Genomic DNA, 22977 nt, shown 5'->3' with positions numbered 1-22977 from the left:
TCGGCCGAAAACAGTTAGTATTTTTCGTGCTCCGTCCAAATTGGATCCGCATGTTGCCGGTTTTATTCATGGCAATCAACAGAGCTGTGGTGGGAGGCCGTATAACGCCGGGACACCACGGCATCGTACGCAGGGCTAAGCCACAACATATTTCCAAAAGAGATCTATCGTAAAATATCGTACTGCAGGTCAATATACACATCACCCATTCATAGGCCTACAGGTACACAGATCAACAAACAAACAGGGAGAGGCAATCTGCTTGAAACCATGAAATAGTCCGTTTGTGTCTGAACTCATCTGAGACTCGTGTTCAGTAACCGTTGGTCAAGTATTTCGCTGGGTTGTAAGAATCGTTCATTCATTGTTGACATCGTAATCGATCCGATGTACACAACAAATGTTTGATCGTTTTGCACCTTTGCGCGTCCCCTCGTGATTGACAGCTGTTTGAATGCTTTCATCTATTGTTCCTTGGACGCTTCGAACACAGGATCGAAGCAGTTTTGGCATCAAAAATCAACTTAAAATGGAAAAAATGAGAGAATTTAGCCAACAAGGTGATGCCACAAGTATTCACAAAACGTAATATGTTGGAACAGTGCTTTAATTTACACCATGGTTCTTGAAAGCTCCAGATTTTCGGGAGCATTCGTTGACGCTGTTACCGTGTGCCACTCATGTTGGATTATGAATGCCCAGGGAGATAGGGGGTATTTATAGGCTCCCCCTGCCTTTAAGAAGTTCTACAAAAAGGAAGAGAAACGGATAAATGAGGAATTTATGATTATTATGCCCCCTGAAGGGAGCCACACGAGGTGAAAAGGACGGGAATATTTAAGCTGTCAATCTCTGAAACTAATATGAGAAATCGGCGATTATCCCACTCTACCTCATATAATGACGAATATGCGCAATTAGGTTGTAAGAAAATATTTAAGTTGAATATAAGGAATCAATGATATTATAATAATTGGAAGACGATGTGATGATGACGAAGTTCAAAGAAAATGAAACAAATGTGTACGTTTTCTTCAGAGTTGCGAGGATGGCCAAGTATATGCCATTTAAAACTCGATGTAAACAAGGAATTACCTTTGATATGTAATTTTTCGTTTCTTAAGACTTTACGAATTATTGTAAATGTACGACTGTTTGCTTTCTTTACACTTTAAAAATTTAAATAGTTTATGGATAACAATGCGGGACGCATTGCTTGAAAGACGGAGAGTGTTACAGAGATATTTTATCTCAGACAAAGGTTAATGAACCTAGCGGTCATCGACACCAGTAAAATGGTTAATTAAAACAACAAGATCTCAATTATAAGTCGATATGCATACAAACCATATGTTAGGCAAACGCACAATACGCTAATTCCGTTTTACGAGGGTGTTTACGGAAGTCAGGACGAAAGCAAGAACATATGTCACAGAGATGTTTGAATATTAATTGTGACACTGATGTTTATGATTGGATGTATCATTTTATCTTTAATTCATGTCTATCGTATGATCCAAGCCACGCCTTAAAGATAACGTTTAAAATCCCATCCTTAAACATACAACGAACAGGCTGGGTTGCTAAAGGGAGAGCTTGGAACATAAAGAGAGGAACATGGCAGACCCAAGACATTTAGACTATGGGAGAAGCGTATCTTGGGCGATGGCAACTGTCAAGCTTGTCTACAGGAAATAAAGTCTATGTAGTACCAATGAACTCTAAACGTCTCGTGTAGTCAATACACTGAAGATCCCAGGTACCTCTCGGCAGCCAAGGCGAGTTCAACATATAAACTCTCCCATGAAAGAACGATAGTAACAGGGTGAACGGAACGTTACTAATACTACTTTGAAGAAAAAACGTATAGTAACACAATCCATTGTGACAAGATTACTGGGCGATGTTTCCACAGCGCTTTCAGTTGTACGTGGTACCACTTTCTTTCAAAATATATTCTAAACACATCTAGCGACATCCTTAAATTGCACTCTAATCTTTTTCGTCGATGAGCTGTTCAAGTTCCTATGATGTTGGCATGTTGGAAAATGTGTGAAAATCTGTTTTACGGAATGCGTCGTCACCTATCCCGGACGCTAATCACGTTCTAGTCACCCGCCAAAGTTGCAGACGACACTACGGTCACGTGACCGGGCACTTTTGCAAATTTGGTCAGAACTATTTCCCTGGGGAAATAGCTTTTCAAACATACCCTCTGACGTAACTTTTGTCGATCCGGAGGGGACTAGACGTATCTATTTTTTTGTCATGTGACGTATTCTGGCAATCACGACACGGAATGAGCATGTGGCGTGTTATAATGTGCGTTATTAAACTGTAGCACTGCACAACCGAAGTGAATCCTGAAACTACTATGAAATAACTATGTAACTAGCACCCGATGTGCTTCATTAAAGTTTTTAGTTCATATCACTGCGTCTGAACGTGCACTGCTCGGTTGTTCAGTTTACTTAACTTGCGATCATTAAGGTTAAATGCCCAAAAATGTTACACACAAACAAACACATTCAGAGAGAGAGAGAGAGAGAGAGAGGAGAGAGAGAGAGGAGAAGAGAGAGAGAGAGAGAGTGCTAAGGAAAATACTGAAAGAACTGATCTACTTGATCAAAGCTCAGACCTTGTTTTGGGGAAAAGGCAAAGGATTGGCTATTTTATCACGTGATATGGAGGGACGATCGTCTGATGCGTGTAGCATTATCATTCACGTTCACAACAGGCTGTATGTATTTGCATAACTATTGTTAAGGTCATGCAAATACGCAGTCTGGCCTGAACGAAGATGGCCCCTGCCATATGACGTGATGAAAATATGCTTGGCGCTTGTTTCCCTTAATTTCCTGAACTATCATAGAACAGTAAACTTGGGACTGAACATGTAATAAAACAAGAAATAGTCATAATGAAGGTTGGGAGGTTTCCCACATATCAAACTAATGACGAAAATCATTAAATATGCAAATCAACAGTAAATTGACCTATCACTACTAAATGTCTTTGCATGCTATCACAACACTGTGAAATCAACATTTGAATCAGGTTTCATCGACTTTGCTGAAGTATATTATACAAATCAAACTGATTAGTAAAGGTCATAAACATGCAAATGAGCAATTGCTTGACATGTTACTGCTCAATGTCTTTGTATACTGTTGCAGTACTGAAATTTTCAGATCTCCACCAAGTTGCAATAAAGTTGATGCAGTATACATGGACATAGGGCACTAATTCGGAAAATTCATCAAATGTGCGAATCAGCATTAATTGACATGATACCTCTCAATGTCTTTGTACGCTATTACAGGTCTAATTCATCAACATCCGTACAAAGTTTCATCGAATTGTAGCCTGTAATTCATGAATAACACGAATAAGCCCAATTCCTTTACAAATTCACATCGGGACACATTTTCGATTTGGATTCAAAGAATACGAGCCTGAGTACCAGACACTAAGGGAAATTATGGATTCAGATTCAAAGGATGGAGTTCCGAATATCGAAAAAAGGGAATCTTTGACGGCCAAATTTCATTGTTATGTAAAAGCAAGAGGCATGCATTTGGAGGCCATTGGGTAGTGCACTCAGACCCAGTTGTTCAACAGGAACTTAACAAACGCCTGAGAAATCACTGGTGGTTGATGCACGGGTGGACGGACGGACACGACCTAATCTGTAAGTCGTCTGCTTCGTGGTGACCGAAATGGGCGCCAACTACGTAAACACTGGTGTATGCTCGACGTGACTGTTAGTCATACTCTTGCTTCATAGTCACACCACCGGCTAACAGACTACGCATGCGCAGGTTCAATATATACATTTCGAGTAACTGGAAGTATACCCTAGTAATTCATAGGCCGTCAGGGTAAAGAAACAAATAATAAAGGTGCAAAGTATATTTTTTCACTCGCCATGAAGAAAACAACGCTACCATTAGCCAGTAAATATTACAGTCCGCCTCGTCATTAATACAAGATATGATTACCATCGTACTTAAAATACAAAAAGAGAGAGAAATTTGCCTTTCAAAGAACGAGGACTCACGCAAATGACTGGATCGAAATCAATTAAGGAAAGCGCCTCCGTGCCAAGAACTATATGCAAATTGCTGATTTTGAGACAGAAAGACTTTAGCAGGCACGTTGGGCAGTACAGTTGCCATAGCAAAAATAAGGACCGCATGATGCGTCCCTTGTTGAACACAGTGAGTTATTATTATGATAAATACACATTGTCTTGTACAAAACTTGCCATTTATTCCTATCTTTTTGACAAACTAAACAGAAAATCTATACCTGCCCTGGTCTGACAAAGCAACATGTGCTCATCAGTCACTGAGCTTGACAGGTAAACTGGGTGTCTGAATGTATTGTTTACAGAATGCTAGGTGATCATACTAATGTTTAAAGCGTGTACCATTTAAGTCTATTTTATTCTTGCTCATAGTAATCAAGAATCAATAGTATTATTGACCATGTAAGCATCGACTGTGAATCTTCAGACGGAATTGTGCCCAAGGCTATCTTTCTCCAAGTTGAAGCTATGTATTCATTGCTTCAACATTTGTAATAGTGAGCGTACGAGCGTGAGTGCTTCTTGAACTCCACGGCATTGGTTATAGGTCGCAGTCAGAAAAATTGTTACAAACTTAGCACGGTTGATTAACCACTTTTGTGAGAGAGGTTCTGTCGATTGCTTCTTCTCTAGGTGACCGGCTGCCGTATGGTGTTAGTTCAAACCCCACTGATAACACCTTATTTAATCGTTCTAGGTTACATTTGTAATGATGCAAGTAATTTTCCCATCTTATATGACACCAGATGAGTAAAGATGTGTTGAACTACGGCGCGCCAAATGTTTCATAAATATTATCGATTCAGTGCAAAATAAACTGTCTTTCTCGATTGAAGTAGAAATTCGGTGTCATCACGGAAGTAAATAAGTAAGAAAAGTATAATTAAGAAACATGAGGGAAAATGCCGAGAGAGTTTGACCGGTTAAGAAGGGCTTGACTACGCAGTTTCTGCGTAGTGAAGCGTCATTACGTATTCATGGTGACCTCTGGCCAGCTGTCAATATCTTTGGGGGCTTTTGTCTTTTGGCCTGCTTTGCATATGCGTCGTTGGACACGACCTGCCAATCACCCAGGTAGTCAATTAAACTATTAATTGACTGTTTACCGACCCAATTAACACTATCCAGCAGTATCAGTCATATTTTAATCGCGTGGCCCGGGTGGGCACAACGTAGGAACGCGTGTATTTCTATGTGTACGTTTCACTTATGGTGTTGTTTGTACCATGGAGGTAGGAATGTTTGTACCATCGTGCGTTTGAAGTAAGCTTACTTGTTTCACCTACAGCATTACCTTCAAGGTGACAGGCTTACTATTAATGTTCAGTATCATTGCACCGAGTTCTGCCCACGGTGAAAACCACCTGTTTTGCCACGGTCCCTCTGTGGAGGGACCGTGGTTTTGCCTACTAATTACTGCCCGTCGCTGCCCGTCCTGAATGTAGCCTATCTATAGCTACAGTAATCAGTCAATATATAATACCCCGCGCCTTATAATTTTTATATAAACCACAGTCTCTCTATCCACGAGGGACTGTGTATAAACTTATAAAATCATAGTCCGTGCCGTAAAATTGTTGACTTTCGATGCGATATACAGGTTGATCGTTGAATCGCACCGGCGCATCCATATTTACTTGCCCCATAACTTACTACTCTGTAAAGGGTGGGTAGATGGAATTCCTGGGCCAAAAATGAACACCGGGGCGAAACTTTTTGTGAACCCATGTGAAAACATAAATCATTTATCAGTTTTGATATATACTCCTAAATTGTAAGTTTGATCATGGAGGTACCTCCATGGTTTGATCAAAATCGAGACCACATTCAAGGGCTATGCAGACTGTCCATGTACGCACACACAGTGACAAGAAGGCGGCAAACACCTACTTACCAAGCACATCGAATCGGCGAAAAGAAGCATAAAAAAGCTATAGGCTCATCGCCAAAACAAACGCGCCAAGCGCTAACAAAAACCCATACCGAGCGGCCCTTTTCAGGGCCACCAAACACTCCAAAAAGAGAACTACCAAAAAAACCCCCATAAAATGACAGAGAACACACAAACACTTAAAAGAAATAACAAAAATCGTACACATAAAATAACGTGACAGAAAACATGGCCGTGGAAATAAATCAGCTATTTCCAAAGAAAAGCCGACAACAACATGAAATTCAACAACAACCTATCATCGCTCAAACTATGAAACTCCGAAAAATAGTACTAGGCAAAGGCCTTAAAATTAATTCGGACGCCAACAAAACCAAACAGAATAAAACCACCTCAGGATTTCAACAAATAAAGTCGTAAAATGTGACCACGCTACATCGTGAGACACAAACAATCGCAACAACACAAATTCAAAGATAAGTCAAATTGGGCTCCACAAACAACAAACACCAAAAACTTGAAAGCTATCTGAAGCTGCTAAACTCGCACTTCTAGAGATATCCTTTCAAACAAGGAAACAAAACATGTCGCGTGCTAAAAGAATCGCGATAAACCAGCTTGCAAACAATAGACAAATTTCGGGGGAAAAAACCCTCGACAAGGGTCGGGTTTTCGTCATTGTCAACACAAACGATTACGTACTCGAATGCGAAAGGCAATTACGCAACACTCAGTATTATACACAACAAGCCAGAACAAACAGTAAACAAAGTAAACGAACTATGAATCAAAATGTACGAGAACAAGCACATCAACCAGGATACTTGTAAGTATCTTGATCCAATAAACTAAAATCCGTACCCCCAGTGGTACTTATTGCCTAAAAATTCACAAACCTCCGCAAAAATCTAAAAGACACACCAGTCAAAACAAAATTTACCGAAGTAAAGAAACATAGAACAAACAAATCGAACCACCAAACGGACTCACAACGTGACCAAAAATTAATATACTTGCCTCGCTAATCGAAAAGCAAGACCACTAAAATGCATTAAAATAAATTTTCACAAACACAAACTAAGGAAAGAATCTACACCGCGACTGATGAGAAACCACACCCGGGTTTCGAAACGCAAGCGTCAAAGGGCGACTCTATCAACTTTTGTAACAACATAGGTCTGGCTGCGTCTCGCCATAAGCTTTCCCCACACAAACAAAACATTACCGTACACACTAATCCAAACTTCTCTACAAATATCCAAAGCGAAACAAACATTTTTATTAACACACACAATCGGATAAGAATGTAGGAACACATTTTCGAAACGAATCAAACACAAACTCGACACAAAAACATTTAGGATAGTTAGCCTCTTTCACATTTTTTACATCTCGCTATACTGTCTATGATTCTAAAAATAAAGTCATCTGCCACTTTTTCTGTATACGCGGTTTGGCAAAACTCATCTCTTCAATCGAAAGTCGGGCGATTTCATGGTTCTTTGGGGTACGTCGAGCTTAAGGAATGTGGTTATATTCGCGATGTTTTATTCGAAATTATTTATTTCTTCTAGGGCAAATGCACGTAATTCATGCTGTTGGAAATACTGGCCGCTCATAAACAAGACAATAAACTCGATATCTGTGCATCTTTACTTTTATTGTCAAAGTACCATCGACACCCACAAAAAACCAAATGGTTCAGTCCACGCGTGGGTTCAGTCCAGGTATTTGCAACGCCAGTCACCTAGGTGACGGTAATCCGCACCACTTATCACCATCGGGAAGGTACTCCTCCCCCTATACCACTGGCGATCCCACCCTCAAGGCACTGCGTCATTCGACCAAGCATTGTTATTGTAATTTCCTGCATAAAATTAACAGCGAGGTCAACCGGTCAAACTCTCTCGGGATTTTCTGGCATGACAAAAGATAGAAATGTCATTTAATACTTCATTTTAACTTGAGAATATTAGGAAATGAACATTTTCAACGATTTGAAAAAGTCATACATCCATACTTATCGACATACATACACGTATAATAGTTCGCGTAAAAGGTGCAATTAGTGCTGATTTTACAAAAAAGTGAAATATGTTTACAGTTGTACGTACACAAAAATCACAAGAAATCACTAAAAACCACTACTACCATTCGGAAAAAATATTACAAAAATTTGAAATGTGAACCACATACAGAAAATCATTATAAAGAATCAGTCAAAAAAGCAATGCATAAATAAAATTATTTATGTACTTTAGAAAATTAAAAACAGTACGTCTCATAAAAAACGTGTTATAGATAATTGAAAATATAATATAAACCACCAGCCGCTTTGACAGTAAAAAGAGAAAATCAGAGAAATCAGAGAAAAAATTCGGCAGTAATGGCTGTAGACAAAAGTGGACATCATCGACTAAAAAAAATTAAAAAATAAAATAAAAATAAAAAAAATGCCATGGACACAGCAAATACAAAAGAACGTGTGGCTGTGGAAAGAAAAAACAAATGAGCACTCGCCACAGCAAAAAAAAAGAAAATAAGAAAAAAAAGGAAAAAAACGAGCACTCGCCACAGAAAAAACGCAAACGCGCGAAATTACTATTCAAAGAACTCATGGTTCACGTTTCCTTTGATCGATGAATCCCCAACAGCTGGGAATCCGATCACCACATACTCCAATGTTTGACGAAATATTCATTGAGCATTTCAGTGATAACTTTGACATCTTGAAACCTAGCTCTGTTTGGCTGCGCCCTGCCACACAGAGCTACTTGAAACCGATGAAGTGAAGTGGGCAATATCACCTAAAGAACGTCCAGGTTAACAGTGAATAGTTCCAGAGAGTCAAGTTAACTGAGCCAATTTCAGGCAGTCCACAGTTCAGATCACGAGCGAGACGTACAACCCATGACCCTTCATAGCAACACTGCGAACATATGGATGCCTAAATAGGCGCGGTATGGCAGGGGGCTCACTGCAGGCCTTCCACCGTCGCCGTTATATGATTTCTACACAATTAATACGTGTGGTTCGATACATAGCGGCCGCCGCATGGTATGCATACCCCGCGGCGGCCGCTATGTATCGAACCATACGTAACCGTGGATTTCTACAATGGAATGAATTCAAATACGATGATAATAAACCACCTCGTTGTTTGGTAATTCCTCGTCTATGCTCAAAGATCACCCAAATCATTAAAAATGAATAGTTTTGAAGAAATCTGCAGCGTGTTGAGAGAACGTCCATCGTTTTTCGTGTTCGACAAGACGAGCGACGCGACGCAACTTTTATATAACATGCACTATGATGCAACCGCGATCCCGCAGGACCTCAGTTAGCCCTGCGTACCGTGCTGTGTGTTTCGGGCGTTACACGGTCCCCGCCGTGTAACGCCCGAAACACACAGCACGGTACGCAGGGCTAACTGAGGTCCACAAGCCTTACGAGTATGGCGAGAGTGTCCGGCCTTCGCAACGCCAGACACTCTCACTATACTCGCAGGGCTAGACCGGCACAAACAAAACATGTCGATCCCCACCGCAGAAAGCTTCATCTCCTCACAGTCCAATATATGGAGCTACGATATTTGTGCAGTGGCCTATACATAGCTCTTGGTGGCAGGGCTGTGAGTTACCGGCGTTATACGGCCTGACCTGACCGTATAATGCGCCAGTCAATGTAAACCCCCACCCCCCCCACCTCGGGGTTTAGTGGGGGATTTGGAAATTAGTCCTGTGAAATCTGCCAAATGCCCCACCCCCTGGGGCAAGACAACCTGGAAAATCCCCACCTAAACCAAGTAAATCCCCCACATACGGGGGTGGGGAATTTGTAAATTCCTACGTACACACAACCACTCTTTGGAATTTTCATGTCGTAAACAACCTGCATCAATATAAAAAGTTCATGTTCAACTTCAGAACAATTTTAATCATTTAAAACAGGGTTTTGTGACATTATGCTGTTCACAAATGTCTATCACAATCAACACAAATAGATCCAGGATAATGACATACTTTTCGCATTTGTTTTTCAGCCACTTATACTGTGACTTTAAGTGTTGAGGTGTCACTGTCACGTCACCTATTTTGGAGCAAAAATTTACAATATTTTTCAGTCTAGTTTGCTTGTATGTTGTCAGGCATAAACATATTTCAGGCTAGAACAATTAGATCAAAACACCAGATGTATCATACAAGACCTGTCGCCTCAATAAACTAATTAAAGCTGATAATTAAACAAGATATATGATGTCCAATCTCACAAGTGCAGCTTTTTTGTCTTCTCGCTCTCATGCTACAAGCACAATGACACATTCTACATCAGTCATGCACTGATTTAAAACAAGCAGAGGAATGAAAATTCACAATGGTCCGTGTTTATTCATCACAAAACACACCACAAAGATACTGTGTAAAACTCAACAGAACAGATGATCAGAATGATCACACTGATGAAACAGAACTGTTTCCCTAGCTATATGGGTCATCATGAATAAATTTGATAATACATTTAGCGGACATAAAAAGGAATCCCGTCGTGACCGAACATGTTTTCCAAATACACAAGCAATTTAAAGGGCCATTTTTCATGAATTTTGTTTGATGTGAGATACTACTTATATTGTTTGACATGTCGAAAGATACTGAATGAATGGGTGACCCTGCTATATTCGACCCCGGTTTTAGACACGATACATGCAAACCATCACGAAATGATGAATTAATGGTCATGACCATTAATTCGTTTTCGCGATGGTTTTACTTAATTTGTATAAAACTGGGGTCGAATATATGTATGGTCACTCATTCATTCAGTATCTTTCAACATGTCAAACAAAATAAGTAGTATATCGCATCAAACAAAATTCATGAAAAATGGCTGACTTTGTCCCTTTAAGCTTTATCAAAAATAGAGTTGACCCGGAGGTCTTTTAGTGCTGGACCATGTCGATGAGGCATAGTGAACATCCGAAATGTCACGCTCACGTGGGGAAATGTGGGAAATTTTGCGTATGGTATGTTCAGTTTTCCAAAAAATAAGAATACACGGCGGATGAAAATCATTTATTTAGTTATCGATATTTAAGCCATCAATCACAAATATACTTTCATGCACACCTCTGAATATTGCTGCATCGCGTTCATCAATAGCCAGTTGAAAAGCTGCTTACCGGCCCACATGGCCTTGACATCCACCTTTCGCCATGCTACTGCTCTGAACAACAACATACCATTACCAGGGCCTGAAAATTTCTGTTTTTTTCCCACTGGTCCCAGGACCAGTGACCTGTTTTTTTTTCACTGGTCCAAAGGTAAAATCCACTGTCCTCAAATATTTGCATAACAATACAAGAATGATTCATTTCTCATACTCATGTTATATATGCATTTCTATCAGATTTGCTTGGGATTTACATACAGCATAAACTGCCAATCTTTTTAATATAGACACACTGCATAAACATTTACTTGGTAATTTTCTCAAGTTCTTGCACCACATACTTAACATGTTTTTTTACTATTGCTATAAAGTTCACTTCATTTTTATAATTGCCCAGCGGTTGATTCTTTCCCATTTAAATTGTAAAAAATAGGTTTAAAACACCAAATATCTGAGAGGGACTTCTTTTTCCTTTGATAGCAATATTAAAGTGCCATAACGCTGTTTTGACAAGCTAGGCGGTTCTTGTTAAGGTCAACTACAATCGAGTTAGGGGGTCTTGACTATATAAGGAATTCAGCATGGTGACCTTCTAAATTCAGAAGCTTGCTTGCCACGGACGATCGGAAAGTTGTAATGAGACTCCTTCCAGAGAATTTTACTGCAAAATACTACTTTGATAGACAGAGATATACTATTTTCACACAATTTTGGGGTTGCTGATATTTTTAGCTGAGGCTATGGTCTGGTTTTTACCACATTAAATTTTACATGTAAAATGAGTACGTGGCCCGTCATTTGATTTTTGCAGTGCCGCTAGTGGACGCTCATCGCCTGGCTCATATCATGAATCGCAAACTGTAATAGAGTAACTGATTTTCCTTTAGAGTTTATGTTGTGATGAAAGAAATAGACTAAATTTTAAATGTTTGATTGACTTAAAGACGCGATAATTATTGTAATTTTGTAGCTAAAAGACGTAGTCTCTCAATGGAATGGGCCTCTTGGTTTTAGTGTAACTGGCTTTAGTGCGTCTCTGCTACCCCTTGGTTTCAGTAACTTCGGTATTTTGGGGGGACGTAGTTTCTAATTTTTCGTCAAAAGACACTAGAACACAATCTGGGAAAAGCACTGGACATTCCCTTGCAAAATAAATTGGCTCCTTTTTTGTATTGGTCTGCGGACTTTTTAGGGGTAATTAGTACTGGTTCGGGATAAAAAATCACTGGTCCGGGACTTCGGGTAATTTTCAGGCCCTGCATACGTGCGCATGCGTAGTTATTTACGAACATCTGGCCCTGTCCGTCAAAGGAATAGGGGGATCAAAACGAGGCAATTGCCCACCCCCTCGGGCACAGTTTCATGGCACACACGGTCTAATCCCCCACATTTTTCCCGTATCGCCCGAGGTGGGGGGTGGGGGTTTACATTGACTGGCGCATAACGCCGGTAACTCACAGCCCTGCCACCCAGAGGTACAGTATTCAGAGAAATAGCGTCAGCTTGATCAGTGTTTGTCGGGCGCGTTCGCGTTCTACATGTACTAGTGAAAACGTTGCCTCGAATATAAACTGAGTGTTTTAGCCTGAGTATTTTCGCCTTTATCACACTCCGTTTAGAGGCTAAACCCAGGGTTACGTGTGGTTCGATACATAGCGGCCGCTGCGTCCACGGTATGCAATTTTACTATATGCATACCCGCACGGCGGCTGCAATGTATCGAACCACACGTAACCGTGTGCTAGCGGCTAGCCATCGTTTTGTTGAGGTAGGACTCCATGGTTTGGGCTGTACAGCGAGGGGATCGCTGGTCGCCGTAGTTGAACACCAAGACAAATCCAGTAGACGTGATTTCAGCAAATGTGAATGAAGATGAGTTACCTACAGGTACTACGATATGAAAAGGACAAACAAACTGAACTGATGAGATATGGCGTGCTGTTCATTGGCTTGTGCCTATACACCATCCACATCAAAACGGAAACTTCGCCGACTACCAATCTGATTGTCAAAGTATACCGTAGTCTGATTGTGGTCAAGGTCCAATCTGATGTTTCTATCCTAGCACGTAGCCGACTTTGCTGGTGCAATGTGAGAGCAGTGGCACTAGCAGTGAAGATAGGATCACTTTGGGATTACATTTTGTAAGAATATTCCACACTCCTGTCTCATGGTAAGCTAGGAAAAGAACGATGAGATCAGAAAGGAACGCCAGAACAAGTCCTTTAATAAAAAAAGTCATCAACGTGATGATGAGTTATGAGGACCCTTCAGGAAGAGGGCAGAAGCAATGATTAACAACTGTTTTGACATACAATAACTGAGTTTAGCCATCCAGTGCGGGCCCAAAGTTGTTTCATGACAGCGTGTAAACCTTCCGTCACACATACGTCGAGTCAGTGTACGATCCTCCTTCTTCGCCATGTTGAAAATTTCGCTTTACTTCCCTGATGCACAGCTTAATATTGATGAACGAGTTGCCGATTCTATTTGCATTATGATATTTTGGATATGATTTCATTGAGAAACTGAAAATACTAAGCGATGATATTCAAAACGCACGTGAACATGTCATTTCACAAAGATAAGAGGTAAACTAAAAAAAATTAGTTAACCTTCATGAAATGTATAATTTCAAACATTTTAAAGAAATAACAGCGAAATATCAAAGTTAACCAACTGATGTATTTTTCATTTTATGGTCTGGCAATGAGCTCGATTTTCTATAGAAAACAAGGCGTCTAATCTACTGGACAAGTTGCATACTTCTCCTTGATTCTGAACCATTGGTGAATATAGGCACACTGTAGATTTTTGAATTTCTTTTCGAAACATGTTTTATTTGCATTTAATTTATTCAGGTCACTAAATATGCTATTGCCCTCAATAAAATGGCGATTTGACGGCGTTTACTTTGTTCACAAAGGTCTTAAATTGATACATTTTAATGAGTAACGTCTGTTAAGTTGTACAGACCACACACTTCTCAATTTCTGTCGTTTATGCCTAATTTTGGCGAATGTGGACGGTGAAAATTGCAGTTAATTGGAAAATAACACAGACAAGATACTAACGAATACGTCAATGTTATGGTATAATGTCGCTATATAATATATAGAGAGGATATTTAGGACACACACACACACACACAAATATATAAATATATATATATATATATATATATTATATATATATATATATATATATATACATATATATACATATATAGTGTATACTTGTTTTGTTAAAGATCAGCTGGAGTAGAGTGCTCAATACTTGAGTAGAGCTAAATGCACAACTGAGTTGGTCAGGATAACCTAAATTACATTTCCACTACATCTGTGTGTTTGGTGCGACTTTCCGTACCAAAAAACAGGTGCCAACAACAAAGAAAAGTAATTGTTCCCCGCCTAACAAATATGCAATCAGCAGCCTAAACGTTTCAGTCGAACACAGTCACCCAATGAGTGTAGGCAGCTCTGCCGTATAATCGAAACATATATATATATAAATGTATATATATATATATATATATATATATATATATATATATATATATATATATATATATATAATATATATATATTGTATATATATACGAAATATATATATATATATATATATATATATATATATATTGTATATATACACGAAATATATATATATATATATATATATATATATATATATATATATATATATATATATATATATATATATATGATGACACAGTCCCCACTTGTTAGTTGGTAATTTGATTACAAGTCCCTAGAGAGCAAAGATAGAGTCCTGTTCATTAATGATGTCTGTGGTTAATATTACTGCGATAAAGATGAAGTTTTAATGGCCGAGAATACGTTCGATGGTGGTGAAAATTTAAAACAATCTGGCCTGACACCCTAATTACAAAAGATCAACACCTGTACCACGTTTCGTTTCATTACATTTGTGAAGCATTTCTGGACATATAAGTCTAATCAGGAAAGTTTATTAACACTTTCACCGCGGAGGGCGCATTCTGCGCCAACGGCCAGACTGCGGGAGGCGCGTAAATGCGCCAAGAATGTATGCGTTTATATGCATTCGATATACGTTGGCTTTGTTTGATGTACATCATGTTTGTTGACTATTTCCTCAAGCCTTGCGTAGTATACGAGGTAGAGGTCAAGCCTAAATGAGCATGCGCGCCAAATTTGTAAACAAATGCCGCCATATTCGGTCATTTCTCGGCCGTGATTTGTGAGAATCGGATGATCGGTTGTTGTTTTCCCCTCAGAGGGTATTTAAAAATGGCGACGCGGGCACAGTTTAACACCGGCTAAGCCCTTGAGCATGTTTTTCTAGACACTAATAGTGGAATTGTCACTGATCTTGAAACTGAACTCGACGAGATGGCGTAAGTCAAATTTCAAATTACAACTCTAATACAGAAATTGAATATGTTCCCAAACCAGTTGAGCAAACACAGAGATCGCAAGCAAGACATAGGCAATCTGAGCATGCAACAAAGTGCGACAAAGGACCGGTGACTGACATCACAAACGTTGGTGGGTATCCTGTGGATGTTGTACGACATCAATCTATCAATGACAATTACACATCGGACTGGCTACCAGTATATAAGCTTAAATAGAACATAGCTCTCTTTTGAATGTCAGAAGATACCTGTTGTTCGAAGATGAACTTGTAATAAATATGCATATTAATCTCATTTACATGGAATATGTTTAGCGTATGTGTTCCTCCTACTGAATTTGAGTTGATAAAACCTAAGTGGTAATTTTTAAAGTGTTACGCTGAGAAAAATACGTTTATATATTGAAATAACAAAAAATGCAACATTTTTTGATTTTTTTTGGTAAAATCCAATATGGCCGCCATGATCACGTGATCTTCAAGGCGTGTCACATGACCTTTTGTGCATTTTTATAATGCTCTGTCATATTGCAATACTCACTGAAAAAATTGTCCCGAATACTCAAATAATTACAAAGATATAGCACATGCATGTAAATCAATATTTATAAGGCCATATACCCATAGAAAACTACGCACAGGAATGCACGTATAAAAATTAATTACGCAGTGAAAGTGTTAATTGACCAAATCAAAAAGTTATTAATATGGCACTGATAAATGTCTTTATTCACTGTTAGAGCAATGTAAGCTCAACATCTGTACCACGTGTCATGAAATTTGATGAACCGTTTCTTAGCATATCAGATCTAAATATGCAAATCAGCAGTCAATTGTGATACTGCTACATATCTTTTCATGCCATTTACTCTCGGAGGATAAATATCTGTGCAATCTTTGATCAAATTTTTATTCAGCGCTTCTAGATATTTCACGTTTATTGTGAAAATTCATCAGATATGTAAATCAGCAATTAATTGACATGACGCTTCTTAATGTCATCACACATTATTACAGTACTGTGAGACAAGCATCTGTACCACAATTCTGCTAAATATTATTACACGTCATTACACTACTTGAAGACGTACATTCGTACCATGTTTCATCAAATAACATGCAGCATTTCTGGATATATCATACTAGATATGAAAGTTCATCAGGTATGCAATTAGCAATTAATCGACATGATGCTTCTCAATGTTTTTAAACAGTATTACAGAACTAAGAAATCTAGACATATGACATTAATTATTAAAACCATTGAATATGCAAATTAGCAATTTTTTGACACGATACTCCTCCAGGTCTTCAGGTAGTGTTACAATGCTAACAGATCAATATCTTAACCACTTTTCACAACATTTTAAGGAGTATTTTTGGAGATAGCCCGTTAATTTTGAAATGTCATGTAATATGCAAATAAACAATTTATTAACATGATACTGCTAAGTGTCTTTGTACATTATTGTAGGACTGTATGCTAAGGATTAGTATTCTGTTTCATTAAATTTGTTGCAGTATTTCAGGACATATCACCGTAATTACAAAAATTCAACAAATATGCAAATATATATTAGCAATTAATTGACACGATACTGACATGTGTAATGTTGTGGTCTTATAACCTTATGTGACCAACATCTGTACAAAGTTTCATCAAATTTGCACAGTAGCACAATTATGCAAATTAGCACTAATCATCTTACCACACCAAAATAAATGGTCTTGTATATGTGTGCCATAGTGTACTATCCTCGTACTTGTTTTGATAAGAACTGGCTCAGGTATGTCTAAGATATCTGCATTTATGAGCCTTTGTGCATGGAAATAGCAATGTTCTCTTATTTTTTAATCTGCCATTCTTCCAATTTACAAACATTTATCTAAGAGCTATTAAAAATTGAATCTTTATACAACAATTTGAAAGTACAAATGAGGGATGTATTTTACTAAATAGACCTGCCTTTCGTACAAATCCCTCATTAAGTAAGTATAAACAATGTCAACTATCGTATGTTTTCGTCATATTGATTGTCCCAGGCAGCTTAAAGGGCCATTATTTGTAACTTTTACCCATTTTTACCTCGTAAAATTCCATGTTTGGGGCTCATATTTGTTGCAAAATTTTGTTTTACGAAGAAACAATGATTAGTGATGTTATAGCCACATAAAACTGCTAATTTTTGTTCAAATGTGTTGCCCTTCCGAGCTCGTTTGTTGACGTCTGCAAAGCTCAGCGTGCTGGGGAGAACGCAGACATGGTGACGCCGAGATCACGCAAGGTGTACAAGTTCACGTTTATTGCGGGATCAAAACAACATTGCGTCGTGGATTGCCAGACATCTGGCTACGCAACGTGCTCGGACAATGGACTACGACGTAAGTACCGGGTATAAGTAATGAATATTTATTTTGAAATTGCTGTAATGGCTCGCGCAGGTGCAGAAGAATGCCTACGTTTCAATCCGCGTGTCAATAGAATTTTTTCTGTCCGGACAAAATTGAAATTTTCGTTGTAAAATAACATGATATTTTGTTGTAGGACACGTAATAATATGCGATTCTCTGTTATTTGACAGGCTATTCAACATGAGCCAGTGATCATTTCAATCAGAACTAACAGAAAAATCGCCAGAAGATACAACTAATGGAACTTTAATGCAGCTTTGTAGGCCATGTCACATAGGTAAACACATCAAAATATTTCATTAGGGGTTGCTGATATTGACGCTCCAAATAAATATAGCACAAGCAACAAAATTTGAATGATGTGTGGAGATGCTTTAAATTCTCTTCATAGCAATCGACAAGATCCAATCTGTTTTCACATTTACAACAATGCATATACATAGTTATACGTTCTGAGCATTTGTCGCTAATTGAGGCTGTCTGGAGGATTTCAGTAGCTTGAAAACATTTAGATGTCACTTGCTAATCCGACAATCGTACATTTCCACTACTTTGTCCAAAAACTAGCGCTGAATTGGAAAAGAATACATGTTACTCCAAATGTGTCACCAATGGTCTCTTACATGATTTCAAAAATGTCACAAATACCTGCTTAAAAATCCTTCATTACATGATCTTTTGAATGTTTTACTTCTGGATCAAATAACGAGTATGTAACGGAAAAGTGTAAATACATTCGACTTCAAGATGTTCCAAATGCCAACAAATTGAAGCTATGCACTTGACTTCAAATGTCTTAGGAGACATATAAAGTGTTCCTTGCGGTACACAATGAGTATAGAATTGGAGGTCCATTTATCCATTAGAAACGAATGCTTTGACTAACACAGAGTACACGATAACCTCTTAAATTATCCATTGGCAAAGTGACCATCGTATCCTAAAATCCAACGACAGGAATTTAATGAAAACAACATTTGAACTCCAATGTGGTGCATTTCTGGTAAGTATTTGTTGATTGAATTGAAATTATTTGCTTCCACTTATATATAGATCTACTAGAATTGTATTAAAGTTTTACAAAGAGTCACAGGTTATCTCTTAAGTGTCCTTCAGTAATCTGATTATCGTATCTTGCACCAGCTATCTCAAACAATTATTATTGAACTGATTTCCACCTTTGACTTCAAATCTCCGCCGATGAATGTACTTTTATCGAATGGAATAAAGACTTTGATTCAGCCCAGTCTATCTTACATGAAAGGAAAAGGCACCAAACATTCCCCCTCTCTTTTTCTGTTTGTGACAGTGTTTTTTTAATTTAATTTGTATTTTTTTCTATTAATCTTGTTATGTAGGTCATTTCCCCCCACACTCATCATGACCTGAGTTCAATTAGTCTAGAACATTCTCAAGGTCACTACCCTCAATGACCTCACAACCTTGAATTCAATTAGTCATGTTTGGAATGTTCTGGAAAGTTGATTAGTTGTGTAAGGGAGATAATTTTAGCACAGTAATTAGCATGTCAATAAAAGTTCTAGATTGTTCTTATATGCCTTTATAAAAGGGACGTGCTCAGCTTCCAGTCAGACTTTTGGGGATCGTGTCTCTTGTGTGTTACTAAACTCCAGCAGTAGTCATTCTCAAGACCTTTCAAGACCTTCACTGCCAACGCTGGATTTATACTGTGGACTTTGTGCAGTTTCAAGCCTGCAAGCCAAAGGACTGTTCATTCATCCGACTGACTGTTACAACTCTGAGACTGGAGCTTTGCCGTCCCAGCTGAGATAAGTAGTCTGTACACTTTTAAAGCTTGTACTCTGTCCCTAACTTAGCAATTAGTTTTTGTTTTCGTAATAAATTTTGTTTAAACGGAAACTGCTGAGTTCACCCTTTTGTTCGTTTTCTCTGCACGTAACAAATTGGGGGCTTGTCCGGGATACGAATATTTTGAGCCGTTTGACAACATTTTGACAGCCTTTTCAAAACTACTGTATACTGTGAACTCAGCGAAATTCAATCATGGCGGAATTCAAGCCAGACGAATTTATGGATGACCTTGATCAGGACACATTTAATTCCCTCAGAAAAGACAACCTCATAGCACTGGCAAATTTCCTTAAAGTAGATGTCAAAAGATCTATGCGCAAGCGAGAAATACAGTTCAAGATTGCAAAACATTTAGTTAATTCTGGCCATTTTGAGGAGTCTGCCTTAAAAGATTATGAGCCTGAGTCTTCCTCTGAACTCAGAAAATTAGAATTAGAATTGCAGACAAATTTGGAGATTAAGAAACTAGAATTACAAATGGAAGAAAGACAGAAAGAAAAAGAATTACAAATGGAAAAAGAGAGACAGGCATTAGAAAAAGAAAAAATACGAATGCAGTTAGAAATGGAAGAAAGACAGAAAGAAAAGGAAAGGCAGGAAAGATTAGAAATGGAAGAAAGACAGAGAGAAAAAGAATTGCGATTAGAAGAACAGCGATTACAGGTAGAAATAAAACGTTTAGAGCTTGGACAGTCAGGAAAATTCTTCCCTTCAGACAAGTTCGACATCACTAAGCATTTCAGGTTAGTTCCCCCTTTCCAAGAAAAGGATGTTGACAAATATTTCCTCCATTTTGAGAAAATTGCTCAGAGCCTGAATTGGCCTAAGGAGTCCTGGTCTATGCTTTTGCAGAGTGCTTTGGTGGGTAAAGCCAGAGAAATTTACATTCAGTTGTCAGTAGAGCAGGCTTCAGATTATGATTCTGTGAAGGAATTAATTCTCAAGGGCTATGAGTTGGTGCCTGAAGCTTACCGTCAGAAATTTAGGGATTGTGAGAAGGTGAAGGATCAAACTTATGTTGAATTTGCTCGAACAAAAGAACAACTGTTTGATCGTTGGTGCTCTTCTGAAAAGGTCAGTCAGAATTATGACAAATTACGACAGCTTGTTTTGATTGAAGAATTTAAGAGGTGCATTCGGAGTGACATCAAGACGTTTATCAATGAACAAAAGGCAGATACATTGGAGGTTGCTGCACGTTTGGCCGATGATTATTCATTGACCCACAAATCTTCATTTCTCAGCAAACCATCCCAGTCCTTTTCATACAGAAACAATGCAGGTAAATTTAACTCCTCCTTTTCATCCAAGAATTTTTCAAAGGAGAGTAGGAAATCAAATGACAACAGTTCACAAAATTCAAGTAACACTCCCACATCATCAGATCCCAAGTCTCAATCTCCTTCTGACAGACAGTTCGGTACACTTTCTTGTAATTATTGTAAGAAAGACGGCCATTTAATGTCAGATTGTTTCAAATTGAAAAGAAAACGTGAAGGTCAAAGTAGTCAAAGTGGATCTAAGCCCACCGGCTTTATTTCTTCATCAACTCGATTAGAGTCTAATAATGTGTGCAACACATTTTCTGAGATAAACCCCTCTTATCCCCAATTAATGAGGTCAAGGTCAATTCTTCTCAAGATAGCATTATGGGTATTTTCGAACCATTTATTCATGATGGTTTTATATCACTTTCTAGTGATTTCTCTTTCGCTACCCCTGTCAAAATTTTAAGAGATACCGGGGCTTCCCAGTCTCTTTTGTTGGCAGATACCCTGCCGTTTTCTGAAAAGTCATTTTCAGGTTCTAAAGTTCTTATTAAGGGGTAGATTGCAATGACTTTATTCCTGTTCCTCTCCATAATGTCTATTTGTCTTCGACTTTGTTTCTGGACCTGTGACTTTAGGTATTAGGCCTTTTTTGCCTTTCGAAGGGATTCACCTTCTTCTTGGAAACGACCTTGCTGGGGACAAGGTCATCACTAATCCACTTGTGACTGATAATCCTTGTTTAGATCAGGATCCAGAGCCAATTGAACAAGAGATACCCGATTTATTTCCTTCATGTGCTATTACTCGAGCCATGTCAAAGAAAACTTCCGAGAATCAAAATACTCTCAAAATAATGTCACAGATGTTGACTTAAATGACACCTTTCTCAGTCAGGTGTTTGACACGGCTCATTCCGTTATCCCTCGTGGATTTGAAACTTCCAGTAAAACTTGCTGACCAAAGTCAGACATTTTCTAGATCAAATCTCATTGCAGAACAACACAAAGACCCAGATATTTTGTCTTTGTTTGACAGGGTAGATGATGAAGGTAAAACTTCAGATAGCTCTGTTTCCTATTATACAAAATCTGGTATTCTCATGCGTAAATGGAGACCTCCAGATGTCTTGGTTGATGACGACTGGGCTATAAAACATCAAATTGTGGTTCCAAAGCCCTATTGTGCTGAAATATTGCGCCTGGCCCATGAAACGCCCTTGGCTGGTCATTTGGGAGTAAGGAAAACTTATCATAAACTTCTCAGTCACTTTTATTGGCCTAATCTCAAGCAGGATGTAACACATTTCTGTAAAACTTGTCACACATGTCAGATGGTAGGAAAGCCGAATCAGACCATTCCAAAGGCCCCTTTACAGCTAATTCCTGCGTTTCAAGAACCATTTAGTAGGATTCTAATAGACTGTGTTGGGCCCCTACCAAAAACAAGATCAGGAAATGAGTACATGCTGACAATAATGTGTACATCAACTCGGTTCCCCGAAGCCATACCACTGAGAAATATAAAGACAAAGACTATAGTGAGAGCTTTAGTCAAATTTTTCACTTTATTCGGCCTCCCTAAATGTGTCCAGTCCGATCAAGGCTCCAACTTTATGTCTGGTATTTTTCAACAAGTAATGGATCAGCTAGGCATTAAACAGTATAGGTCATCCGCCTATCATCCAGAAAGTCAGGGTGCTCTTGAGCGATTTCATCAAACCTTGAAAAACATGATTAGGACCTACTGTTTTGACACAGAGAAGCAGTGGGATGAAGGAATTCATTTTTTGCTCTTTGCTGTTAGAGAGTCAATTCAGGAGTCTCTTGGTTTTAGCCCATTTGAGCTTGTATTTGGACATACAGTCCGTGGCCCACTTAAGCTCGTTAAAGAGAAAT

Source organism: Ptychodera flava, chromosome 7, assembly GCF_041260155.1.
Source record: "Ptychodera flava strain L36383 chromosome 7, AS_Pfla_20210202, whole genome shotgun sequence".
NCBI lineage: Eukaryota > Metazoa > Hemichordata > Enteropneusta > Ptychoderidae > Ptychodera > Ptychodera flava.
The sequence above is the reverse complement of the archived record's forward strand: the minus strand, read 5'-3'. Positions refer to the sequence as shown.